The sequence below is a fragment of the Phalaenopsis equestris genome, unplaced genomic scaffold (genome assembly GCF_001263595.1).
Source record: "Phalaenopsis equestris unplaced genomic scaffold, ASM126359v1 Scaffold001223, whole genome shotgun sequence".
Taxonomy (NCBI): domain Eukaryota; kingdom Viridiplantae; phylum Streptophyta; class Magnoliopsida; order Asparagales; family Orchidaceae; genus Phalaenopsis; species Phalaenopsis equestris.
In genome coordinates this window covers 48,350-62,188 of record NW_018165662.1, presented here as the reverse complement: position 1 = coordinate 62,188, position 13,839 = coordinate 48,350, and positions in this window count along the sequence as shown.

Here is a 13,839-nt window from a genome sequence, read left to right as displayed (position 1 = left end):
GATTGATCAAATTGGAGTGAAACAAATTGGAGTGAAATATTCTCAAATACAACCAGTGTTAGAGGAAAATTCACTAGAACAGATAATTGATATTCAATCAGCTTATGAAACTTTGAATTCTATAAATAATAGAAATGATAATAGTCCCTTTTCTAATTATTATAATATTTGATGGAAAAATCACCATAATTTTAGTTAGAATAATTATAACAATTTGGTGAACCCCCCAAAGAATATGAACAATCAAGGAAATCCTAATTTTCGACCTTATTATCCTCCAGGATTTAACTCCAATCCTAACCCAAAAGTTAAGGATAAAAAGTTGATGATGGAAGAAGTGATGTTGAATATGGGAAATCAAATACAAAATCAAGGGGCTATTATTAGAAATATTGAAAATCAATTAGGGCATATTGCTACTGCACTTAGTAACAGACCTTTTGGAATTCTTCCGAGTACTATGGAAGTTAATCCAAAAGATCAAAATAAAGAGAAAATTAAATTTATTCAATTATGAAGTGGAAAAGAAGTGGAAACAAGAATCTAGAGAGAAACTGAAGTTTAGAACGAGAAGGTGGAACTTGAAAGCAACAACGATGAAAATAAGCCAATACAAATTTCTTTAAAAAAACCGCCACCTCCATTTCCTCAATGATTGAAGCAGAAGAATAAAGATAAGCAATTTACAAAATTTTTTGTAATCCTTAAAAAGTTAACAGTTAATAAATACTCTTTCATTGAGGCTTTGGAACAAATGCCAAGTTTTGTGAAATTTATGAAAGATATTTTAAACAAGAAAAGGAAGTTAGCAATTCATGAGACCGTTTTACTCAGTGAAGAGTGTAGCGCAATTATTTAGAAGAAGCTTCCTGAAAAGTTAAAAGATCCTAATAGTTTTACTACACCTTGTGTTATTGGTGAGAAATTTTTTGGAAAAGCCTTATGTGATCTACGAGCTAGTGTTAATTTTATGCCACTATCAATTTTTAATCTTTTAGATTTATGAGAGATTTCCCCTACTACTATAACTCTTCAGTTAGCTGATCAATCAATAACTTATCCTAAAGGAGTTATAGAAGATGTATTAGTGAAAGTGGATAAATTTATTTTTTATGTAGTCTTTATTGTATTAGATATGGAGGAAGATAAAGAGATTCCTATTATTTCGGGGAGACCATTTCTTGCAACAGGGAGAGCTGAGATAGATGTGCAAAAAGAAGAATTAATAATAAGAGTCAATGATGAATAAGTAACATTTAATACAGCTAAAACTATGAAATATCTTGCGATAGAAAAAGTTAATGAAAATTTTAGAATGGAAGTTACTGATTATTTAAGTAATGAGTGATTTAAGAAAATGTTTGAAGAAAAAATAAGGAAAGAAGAAAACTTTGAGAATGAGAATGAAATAAAAGAAGAAAATTTAGATTATGTTCAGGACAAATTTGAAATTTTAGACCTTTTGGAGAATGATAATAAAATTCTTATTGCTTCAAATATTAAACCACCTGAACTTGAACTGAAAGTATTACCTGCTCATGAAAGTATTACCTGCTAATATTAAACCACCTGAACTTGATTAAAATATGTGTTTCGCTCATTTAAAATATGTGTTTCTAGGAGATTCATCTACATTTCCTGTTATTATATCTTCTGATTTAACTGAAATTTAAGAACAAAAATTAGTAGAAATGTTGAAAAGATATAAGAAGGAATTTGGCTGGACTTTTGCAGATCTTAAAGGAATCAGTCCTTCAATTTGTATATACAGAATTTTATTAGATGAACAATACAAATCTAAAATTGATCCTCAGAGGAGATTAAACTTGATAATGAAAGAAGTTATTAAAAAAGAAATCTTTAAATGGTTAGATGCTAAAATTATATCCTATTTCAGACAGTACTTAGGAGAGTCTGATTTACTGTGTTCCAAAGAAAGGAGGAGTGATAGTGGAAGTAAATGAGAAAAATGAATTAATTCCAATACGATAAGTTACTATCTAGAAAATTTGTATAGACTATAGAAAAGTAAATATGGTCACCAGGAAAGATCATTTTTCTTTACCATTTCTAGCCAAATGTTGGATAGATTGGCTGGAAAAAAATATTACTGCTTTCTAGATGGATATACCAGGAATCATCAAATTTTGATTGCTCCTGAGAATTGATTGCTCCAGAGAATTAAGAGAAAATAACATTTACAAACCCTTATGGAACATTTGTTTTTCATAAAATGCCTTTTGGACTATATAATGCACCTGTGACTTTTCAAAGATATATGATGTCAATATTTTGTAATTTAATTGAACGTGGAATGAAAGTATGGGAATGAAAGCGTGGAATGAAAGTATGTATGGATGATTTTTCTGTATTCAGAACTTCATTTGAATTATGTTTAAATAATTTAGAAAAAGTTCTGGAACTATGTGAAAAAGTCAAGTTAGTACTAAATTGGGAAAAATGTCAATTTATGGTCGCAGGAGGAATTGTACTTGGGCATAAAATTTCTGAAAATGATATGGAAGTAGATCCAGCAAAAAATTTAAGTTATTACTAAATTATTGCCTCCTACTACGGTTAGAGGGGTAAGAAGTTTTCTAGGACATGCTGATTTCTATAGGCGTTATATAATTTTTTTTTCAAAATTTACTAAGCTATTCTGCCAACTTTTAGAAATGGATAAAAAATTTAATTTTAACGAGGAATGCATAAAACCATTTGAACTACTGAAAGAAAAATTAATCACTGCTCCTATAATAGTTTCATCTGATTGGGAGAAACTATTTGAAATAATGTGTGATACTAGTGATCATGCTATTAGAGCTGTTTTAGGACAAAAGTATAAAAAAGTTTTCAAAATAATATATTATGCTAGTACAACTCTAAATGATGCTTAGATTAATTACACCGTATTCATTAGTAATTTCTTATGCTTTTGATAAGTTTAGGTCATATATGATTGGAGCTAAAAGTGTTGTGTATACAGACCACTCTCTTATAAAATATTTGATGCAAAAGAAGGATGTGAAACTAAGATTAATTAGATGGGTATTTCTGATGCAAGAATTTGATTTTTTTGCAGTTGATAGAAAGAGAACTTATAATCAAATAGTTGATCATTTGTTTATACTAGAACAAGAAATATTAACTTATTTTGCAAATGAAATTTTGGAAATTTTCCCTGATGAGCAATTCTATAATATTGATATAAAGAATATACTGTGGTATGCTAATATAGTAAATTATATTTTTAGTGATATTCTACTACCAGATGTAAAGAATCAACAATTAAATAAATTTATTCATGATAAGATTCTATTTTTGGGATGACCCACATCTATACAAATAGTGTAAAGATTTAATCATTAGAAGATGTGTGGCTTACCAAGAAATTGAACAAATAATTGAACGATGTCATGATTCTGAATTTGGAGAAAATTTTGGAACTAGTAGAACTACACATAAAATTTTGCAAGCTGAATTTTATTGGCTTAATCTTTTTAGAGATGTTTATGAATATATTAAAACTTGTGATCGATGTCAGCGAGTATGAAATATTTCTATAAGATATCAAATGCATCTTAATTATACAATGGAAGTTGAAATTTTTGATGTGTGGGGATTAGATTTTATGAGACCATTTATGCCTTCATTTGGAAGTTTATATACATTGCTTGTTGTTGATTATATATCCAAACGGATTGAAGCTATCACTGTACTTAAATGTGATGCTAGAAGTGTTTCAAAAATTTTAAATAAAAACATTTTAATAAGATATGGAATGCCGGGAGTGATTAGTACAGATGGAGGATCCCATTTTAGGAATAAGAGGATCAAGAAATTAATTACAAAATATAATATTATGCATAGATTCTCTATTGCTTATCATCCCCAAACTAGCGGTCTACCAGAATATCAAATCATGAAATAAAGTGAATTTTTGAAAAAGCTGTAAATTCTTATAAATTAGATTACTCTGCTAGATTAGATACTGCACTATGAGCATACATAACTGCCTATAAGACTTTTATTAGAATGTTCCCATATAGACTTTTTTTTGGTAAAACATGACACTTACCAGTAGAGTTGGATTATAAAGCATTTTGGGCTTTTAAATAATTTAATTTTAATCTAAAGGATGCTGGTGCGAAAAGATTATTGCAACTCAATGAACTTGAGGAGATTAGAAATGAAGCATATGATAATACAAAAATCTATAAAGAGAAAATGAATATATGACATGATCGGAGGATTATAAGAAGAAATTTAAACCTCGACAAGAAGTTCTATTATATAATACTAGATTGAGATTATTTCTAGGAAAACTGAAATCTAGATGGTTATGACCATTCGATGTGATTAAAGTCTATCATTATGGGACTGTTGTTATTAAAGATCCTAAAACTAGGAAGATATTTAAAGTTAATAAGAAATAATAATACCTTAGAATCCTACGCAATCTTATATATCATAAATCAAAACAAATATTGGTATTGGATGAAAATTTGGAAATGAATTGAACCAAAGATGAAACAGACGCAACTATGGCTTTGGTGCCGACGATGCCATTTTAGAGACCTATGGTGTCGACGATGCCAGCAGGGGAGCCGACAGTGCCCAGTGCGGTTTTGGTGGCTCAAGAAGATTTTGGCAGACTTTGGAAAAATTACACTTCAAAATAACTACCTTAAGGTCTTTTTAAAGGCATAAAAACCATTTTGGAAAACTAGAAACTTCTAGATTTTGAAATCCATCGCTTCCAATTCCAGAAACACTTCATGATATGGAGTTTTCAATTAAAGAAAGTTCATCAGTTTTGACTCACATAAATTATACGACAAAGCCATCACGAAGAAGTAAATTATCAAGGAGAGAGGCTTTGTCAATCATGGATTGAGTAAACCAAGTTTGTAGATTAAGAAAATCATAGTACAGAGATGTTGGGAAGTTCTATGCTACTTTACCGTTGAAGTAGTAGTTCTTGTGGTAAAAGAATTCTACGCTAACTTACATGGAATTACCCAAGGAGCATCTTCATTCAAGGTAAGGGCGTACCAATTACTCCATCGTGAATTAATGATATGTTTATGATAGAAAGAGTGACGATCTGTCATTTTACAAACTTTATTCCAATGAAGGATTTGATGTATGATGTATATCAATTTTTGATGGTTGAAAGTGATAATTGGGAAATCAGAGATGAGGGGTACATTAGTTTCTCCGCTTCATTGCTAAATCTGATGTCTAAACAATGACATTTCTTCATCTCTACAAAACTGCTCCCTACAATGAAAATTAGTAAAGTTACAAAAGAAAGTGCAATTATAAACTATTGCATTCAAATGGAAAGCTCATTGATGTAGGATCAATTATTTTTAAATCCATTTTGGGTATTATATTGAATGGGCCTATATATGGACTGGGGCATCCTTGTGCGATCTTCTTACTTTGCAGTCAATCTCAAGTACCATATGAAAGTTGGGAGAAAGTGTTATTACCCTGGTAGCCCATGGATCCTATTGATGGAAACTATACTGGGAATGGAAATGAAGCGCTGGATATTATCTTGGATCAATCTTCACATGCTTCGACACTCTTAATGCCCTGTAAAGTTGGAAGTTCATAAATTTTGGAAAACAAAATAAAGAAAATAGAAAGAGAACTTCAGAATATCATGGATGTAATAGGAAATCTTACTTACCTTTTTGATCACTTAGATTGGAGGATGAAAGAACACTTTGATCATACAGGATGGACTGAAGCAGGTTTGGTGTAGATGTTCAAGAAGAATGAATGGATCGATGAAAATTTAATTGATCAATTCCCGTACCGACCCTTCTATAATTTGTATGTACATTACCAGTCGATGGGAGATATTAGAGGAGGAGACAATACTGAAGATGAAGAGGAGTAATTGAAGAAGTTGGACATCACTTGTTTGAAATTAATTATGTTTTTAATGTAATTGTGTTGGATTTGGTTTGCTTTAAAGCTCTTATAACTTTAATTCTATGTATAGTTTAATTTTAGAAGTTCTAGTGTTGTGGCTTGATTTCGACGCTGAATCATGGTGTGATTTGTATTATGTATGTGTGAGAGTGATTAAAAATCTTTGTTTGTAAAATTTGGAATTCATATATAAAAGTTGGATTTGTGTTTCTTGTAAAAACATTTATTTGTGGACTATTTAAGGATGAATATTACTGTTTAAAAAGACTAATTAGACTTTAAAGGGAATTTGAAATAACTGATGTGCAAAAATTATGGAAAATTTTTATTTTTGGCACTGGCGCTGATAGCGACAGCGTGAGCGCTGACGGCGCCTGAGACCCAAAAATCCTTAAATACCTTAGAATTTTTGCAAAACGCCATTTTTATCCCTTCGGTTTACACCCCTAGGGCTTGCAAATGCTTGGATTTAAAGGGATTAGAAGACAAAAGGAGTTTGGATTTCATTTTCTCTCGGAAAGAGCTACACTTTAAACTCAAAATTTTTTATTTCCACCAAGGATTTCTCCTATATTGCCGAGATCTGAAATTTTCAAAATTTAAGGAGATTTTGAGAAAATTCTTTGGTGAAGAAGTTTTATTTAGTGGATTTAAGTTTAGAACATTCAACATTGTGATTTTCGTAATTTTTGGAATTTATTGATTTGACCATTTTTTCTTCTTAGATTACAATGGCACCAAGGATGTGTAAAGGAAAGAGGAAATTGGAATTTGATGACCAAAAATTTGTCAACTACAAAGCTAGCATTCATTTCAATAGTTTACTGAATACAAAGAAAATAATTCTGGATCGAGCGTTCAAAAATCTGGGTGGTGAAGTCGAAAGATTAATTGTTGCTCGGTAGTGGAAGAATTTATGTTACTTTACTGTCGGGGTTGTTATTGGTATAGTCATGGAGTTATATGCAAATTTTAAAGAAACTTCTGATGACCACGTCTATGTTCATGGTAAAATGGTTGAATTCACCCCTGAGGAGGATTAATGAATTTTATTAGTTGCAAGAAGCATTTCTCTGTAAGTACAACACATTTTCTGCTACAAACAAGGCTTTGGATGAAGTTATTTTATTTATTACTGATAGAAGAGGAACTTGGAAAGTGAAGAATAAGGTTAAGTTAAACTTCCCTGCTTCTATGTTGAATGTAACATCCAAGGTCTGACATTACTTTATATCTGTTAGAATGATACCTACGAATCACCATAGTGAAGTTACTAAGGATAGAGCTATCCTAAACTTTTGTATCCAACAGATGGGTAGTCTAGATGTTGGATCTATATCTATAGGAACATTTGTTCTATTGCTATGGGTGAGACTACCGGTGGATTAGCACACCCTGCCCTGATTTACACATTATGTGAACAATCACAAGGTGATTTTAGAATTGATGAGGAAAGGATTGAGCCTCTTAAACCTATTGGGCCAACAAACATTAAAAACTATGAATTTCATGTAGGATGGAGAACGGGAAGTAGGAGTAGGGATATTCCTTCTACTTCTAGCACCCCTACTCTCCAGGAACTTATGGAACAAATGATGATCCGACTGGGAGATATCTTAAGGATGGAGAGTAGGATTGAAAATTTGGAGGCCAGGAATGCACATAATGATAATTTAACAAAGCAAAAGTTTGAATATGATGCTGCATATGATGATGTTATGGTTAGATACATGAAGGGTGACCAATCAGTACAGTTTCCTAGTCACCCTATCTTTACCCCTTATCAGCAGCAAAATTTTGATAAAGAAGAACAAGAAGAAGAAAAATAAGAAGAAGAGGATGAGTGAAGATGTCTGTTTAGTCATGGTTCTCATCTTTTATTTAGTTTATAGTTTGTTGCATTTTGTTGTAGTTGTTGTTATTGTTTAGTTTGCTAAATGTGAAACTGTGAATTGTATTGAATGTTGTGTTGTGAAATATAATCTGTAGAGATTTAGTACTGTTATTTGTCTTTAGTAGTTTGTTGTATTTATTTTTAGTTAACTCTTTCTCGGCAAATATTTATATATATATTATGTGTTATTTAATGTTTTAAGTCTTGTAGCTTTTCATATTAGCACTTGCAATATTTTAGAGTTAAGTTTCAAAAATAGAACCTTCAACGGATAATTTGGATAACTATATTTTTGTTTCTAAATATATAGTAAGCTTAAGTAAAAACTTATAATAATAAAGATTAATTCTAGAGATTAAGGTATTTATTATGAGAGAATAAGACTATGTTTTTCTATTTTAAGTAAAGTAATTTGTATTTTTGAAGTATCAAGGATTTTAGAGTTTCATGTAAGAAGAAAAGAATGAAACTTTATGAAAAATCTTCACAGCTAATATAAAGTGAAGGAATGTGAAATGTTTTTAACGTTAAGAAGAAAATAGTGAAGTTCAAAATCATTAAAGGCTATCCAGATATAGTAATCCTCACATAAAAAAAGAGAGAAAGGATTGAAAATGATCCTGAAAAAAAAAGAAAAAAAAAAGAAGAAGAAAAGAAAAGAATAATATGTGAGGAGAGGCTTGAGGAGAAACCTAATGAAAAATTGGCTTCACTTGAATCAACTTAAGGAAGAAGGCTTGACTACATTCTCTAAACTTGTATTTAAGTATTAGCATATTTACTAATAAAGTTTTCACGAAGTTATTTTTTATGAGGATATTCTAAATGGCTTTATTATAATAATTTGTAATTTTCCTTTAAAAGAATAGAGAATCAGAAATCTTAGACTTGAAATCTTAGACTTGACTTCTCTTAGACTTGACTTCTAGATATTCTTATACTTTTAGTATTAACTTGAGTTATTTTAAATTTTTCTTAAGTTATACTATGATATTTAGTAAACAAAAATATGGAAATCTAGAAGTTAAATTCTTTACTATAAGTCATATTTTTTATGAATTAAAAAAGTTACTTGAGGTCAAGTAACATTTAAGTTTGGGAGATTTTGATACACCAAAGGTATATGTACTTTTATACCTATATTTTATACTCATTTTTGGTGATATTATGCTTTAAAGGAAGGTATTTTTCATATTTTATTACAGATTGATGATTTTTAGCACTTGAAGCAAAAAAGAAAGCAAAAAGGATGGAATTTGGAGTTAAAATGATATTTTGGAAGAAACACTCAATGCCGATGGCACTAGCAAGGACGACGATGGCGCCAGCATAAAAGAGGAGTCCAGACCACGGGCACCGATGGCGCCAATGTCGGTGCTAGGCAAATTTCTATAAGGTTCGATAAATTTGGATGTTTTTTGAAGAGTTATTGGACACACCTCTTAGAAAACCGACATTATGCTTTATTTAGAGCGAATATTGATTAGAAAAAGAGTCGGCTAGTGTGTCATTGAGTCTTCTTGAGTGTTCTGTTGTGTGTGTTGTTAAGTGTTGTGAGTCTAAGTGTGATTTCTCCTAAGAGTTCTTAGAGAGAGAGAGAAGTGAGAGGTTTCTTCTTCTTTGCATCTTTGAAGAGAAAATTAAGAGTCTTGTAAAGAGAGAAAGAGTCCAAGAGAGGCTACAATGGATTTGCTTTAAGGAAGAGCTAAAGATAAGTACTGTTTGTTCATTATTGTTGTATAAATTTTCTTTTATTTATAGAATTAGTATTTTGTCGTATCTTCCTCATGAGGTATGAGTAGATTTTTTTGTCTTTCTCCCTACTCTGAGATATGGTGAAAACAAGAGACAATTTGGATGTGCCAATTTTAAAATATAAAAAAAATTGTGATGATTTTTTCACTCCATTCTTAGTTTACTTTTTGATTTGGCCAATTGAAATGTTAAAATATTTGAAATGTTAACATCTGAATCTGATGTGAAACATACTATCCGAGAAATGGAGTATGAGTTTTACAACAAAGTGAGAATCACATTCGATTCCATGAATGAGTGTTTCGTTCATGGAATTAGGTGCAAATAACAAGGGAAATATAAATTATTGAGTGAAGAAATGGAGATTCTAGGATGACAAACTAAAATCCTCAATTTGGTCTTAGTGTTTAAGAGCTAAAGCGAGCATTAGCCTTCAGTGGAAGGGAAGTTGGAGCTATGAAGTGAGAGTCAGTATCCTCCCAACCTAACCACAAATTTAGAGACTAAACCTAAGATTAGCCAACAATTCTCGATAACACTTGACTAAGGGTAGAGAATTAAAATTGCTCCTATTTGGAATAATATAACTTCAAACCATTTATCTCTCTCATTTAGTTAAAAACTCATTTTAGTAGGAAAGATGATTTCTCATATTAGATTACTTCATCATAAAAATATAGTTTAATAGTTATAGTTTCTCCTTGCTTTACAGTCTTGCTAGTAGTTGATAATTTAGTTATGATAGCACCTTAAATATTCAAAATTAGTATAGTAGAATTTATTTATTGTTGTGACTTTCCCAATTTAAATTTATATTTCGTATTTAAACCTTCCTTGTGGGATCGATATTTGGGGCTTAATTAGAAATTCATGTATTACTTGATAACGATATGTATACTTGCGTAAAATCCCAACATAAATTGCTTCAATTTCTTATTCATAAAATAAAGAACCAAGCTTTTGACATCACTGGAAAGCGGAGTAATTTTTTTTTATTTTACTCAACTATAATTTCGGGATCAAGACATAACACCAATAACTGTAATAATTGAATTGATCAATATAGAAGAATAGATTATTGTATATTATGTTTGGATGTTCTCCCTTTTTGGTTGCACATAGCTGTATTAAAGAATTGAACATTAATGCAAACAACACTATGTTCCTATCTACATCTATAGGTTTAGTTTCACTAGTAAATTCAAACAACTTGAAAGCATAGTTGCTACTAGAGAATACAAAACCCCAAGAATCTTGATAAAATATCTGTGGAAGAAGGACAAGAGAAGCTAAAATGGTAGAGAGTGAAGTCAGCTCTAAGATTTAGAAGAATAAAATTTTGAAAACTTACATCAAGTGTCTTATTTAAAGGCAAGGGTAATATTTTTGGGGGCACTATAGTAAGATAAAGACTATTAATTGCTCTCTTTGAGTAGCACTTTATAGGAGAGTGAAATTAAAACCATTTTATTAGTATAAAATTTTTATTTTTTAAATTTTTTTTTAAAATATTATAATTATCACAACAGATTAACCTATAACAATCCCCATATTCACTAAGGATAACTCTGTCCACTAACAGAAGATGGATAAAATAAATGAATATATGGGTCAATCACAACTTTTAAAGAAACACAAACGCACTTTATTAACATCTTCACACAAATTTGCTACCTGCCATGAATTTATTTGACTATGTTAACTCTATTATCTCTGGAAGACCAAGAGCTTGCTCACCATGCCAAATATCCCTTTTGTTAAGTCACTTCAAAAGATTCTCAACTCACTACGAGAGGATCTCAACTTGGACATTTCTTTGCTAAACTTATCTAATTGTTATTGTTGTTTGACTACATTTGTAGTAAAGCTTGACTTCAGTTTTTAAGAGAGTTCTTCAATTTTTCATCAGTGTTTAGCATCTACCATGTGGAGGTCTACTATGGATAGGAGACATTGAAGTCATTCAATATACCTCTTAAATTACCTCTCTTGGCCACGAGGTGGCCAATATATTTACATCAGCATCATGCAACCATCTGAAGGTCACGATCTTCCTTATTTTGATATGAACTTGTTCATCAAAAGAGACCTCTATAATGAAGAATATGTTATTATGAATATTTCAATCAATTAAGTAAGTTCCAATAAGGACTATTCAAAAAATGCATACTTTCAAAAAGCAAACTCACAATCCTAATTCTAGGGAACCTTTCTTTGACAATTTAGTAGAGCATCTTCCTTAGCAGTATGTCGCTAAAGTTGTATCTCCTCAAATATGAAATACTCTTCTTGAGGAACAAATACCTTATTCAAGTTTAATATATTAGCAACAGTCAATTGAGCACATTGGTCAATAAATAGCTTCATACTCATAATTCATTAAAAATAAAATGGACTGTAAAAAAATTAAAATCCATTGGACTTCTAAGAAAATTATTCTTATAAAAAAATTTTTATTAAAGTTATGTTGTACCTTCTGATTTGGCTTTAATTTAATTAATATTTATAGTGTAATCTTTCTAGGAAGGTTTAAGAGGATCCATAACCACTTAAATATGTAATGGATCTCTAGCGTGTGATGGCGCCCATAAGCTAATGTCTAGGAAGATGCAAAGTTAAGGATGGTAAATCTAGCATATGCAAAGCCTTCACAGAGACTGAAAGATCAATAGCTAGAAAGGCTAAGAATGTTTACCATGGGAAATCACAATATATTTTTTTTCAATACTTACTTTTGTCTTCTTCCTCTCTGATTCTTACTCTATCTTGCATTACCCAAATATGTCCTTGATGAGTTTGTCCCCAAGAATTGTGACCTTGTCTTTATGAGTCTCTTCTATCTTTCACGAAAAAGAAAAATGAGGGCAAGAGATCTATAAGATAATAAAATAAGGGTTTGACAGTAGTATCCTAATTGAAATTCCTCACACTCTAATTATAGAGAAACATCATGGGAGATAAATTACTAGAAAATTAAGATATTATAATTAAACTTGTTTATATGCTCTTATTATTAAACTACTTGGACATTATCATTCTCTAATGATTTTCATCCTTTTGTAGTCAATGTGATGGGGATTTGTGGAATTGAATTTGCATAGTAGAAACACCTTGAACTAGATTAAATTCATTACAAGCCAATTGGCCATTTTGATCAGTGAACTCAGCACAATGGCTCAATCAAACATATCAACAATACTATTTAACAATATACTTCAGTCAAAAAGCTCCACCAATCAATTCACTGCATCACCTAAACATGTCAGGTCACTGAACAAATTTGATAAGTCATTTACAGAAAATTTTGAGGAATTTTTAGGGATCAATGGAAGACAAATTTTTAGTGATTACATAAATAATTCTCTGCAACAAATTTTTTGATTGGAATAAAATCTTGCAGAGATTTTTTCTCCTTTTCTCAATTATCTTTTTTTAATGATTCCTTACTTCCTGCAGAGATTTTTTTATGTGCATACCTATGAACATTTCAAGGTTCTATATCTAAAATAAACTAAAAATTTCTTTTAGCAAATCCAAATCTTATCTATTACGAACAATTTTTGGCTCAAATTGGCTTCAAATCAAAGTAGATGAATGACTCGAATTGAGATTGAATCGAGTCAACTTATGCCTGCTGGATTAGCTCGAGATTTGATCAAATAGCTTCAAATCAATCTAAAACAAAGTTTAAGCCGCCGAAAATGAGACCATATACAACACTAGCTTATCTTTTGGGAAACTTAATCACTTAAAAGAAGAAAATAAATTCTGCAATAAACTTGAATCTATTTTTGACTGTGAAGATTTTGTATGAACAGTAATCTGAATAATTAGTACAGTTCAAAACAAATGATGTGCCTAATAGTGACTAAAAATGGCCATTTTAAGTGCATTATTTATCCAATGAAATCATTATTATTTTAACTCACCAATGCAAAAATTTAATAAATATGAAATCAACTCTAAAAATTTAATAATAATATTTAAATTTATACCAACTAATTGGCATCAACATCCAACAAAGCTGTACATGTTTTGTCACTCTTATTCATTAAAAAAAAAGGAGGGGTTAAAACCACCCTGTCTAACCTACCCTAAAACCACTATCATTCTCTAATTTAGTGGCAAAAAATTCAAAATAAGTGCAATTGAGATTTTGAAAATGGCTATGATTAGCCCCTTGGCTAAAAGGATATTAAATATATATATACATATATATATATATATATATATATATATAT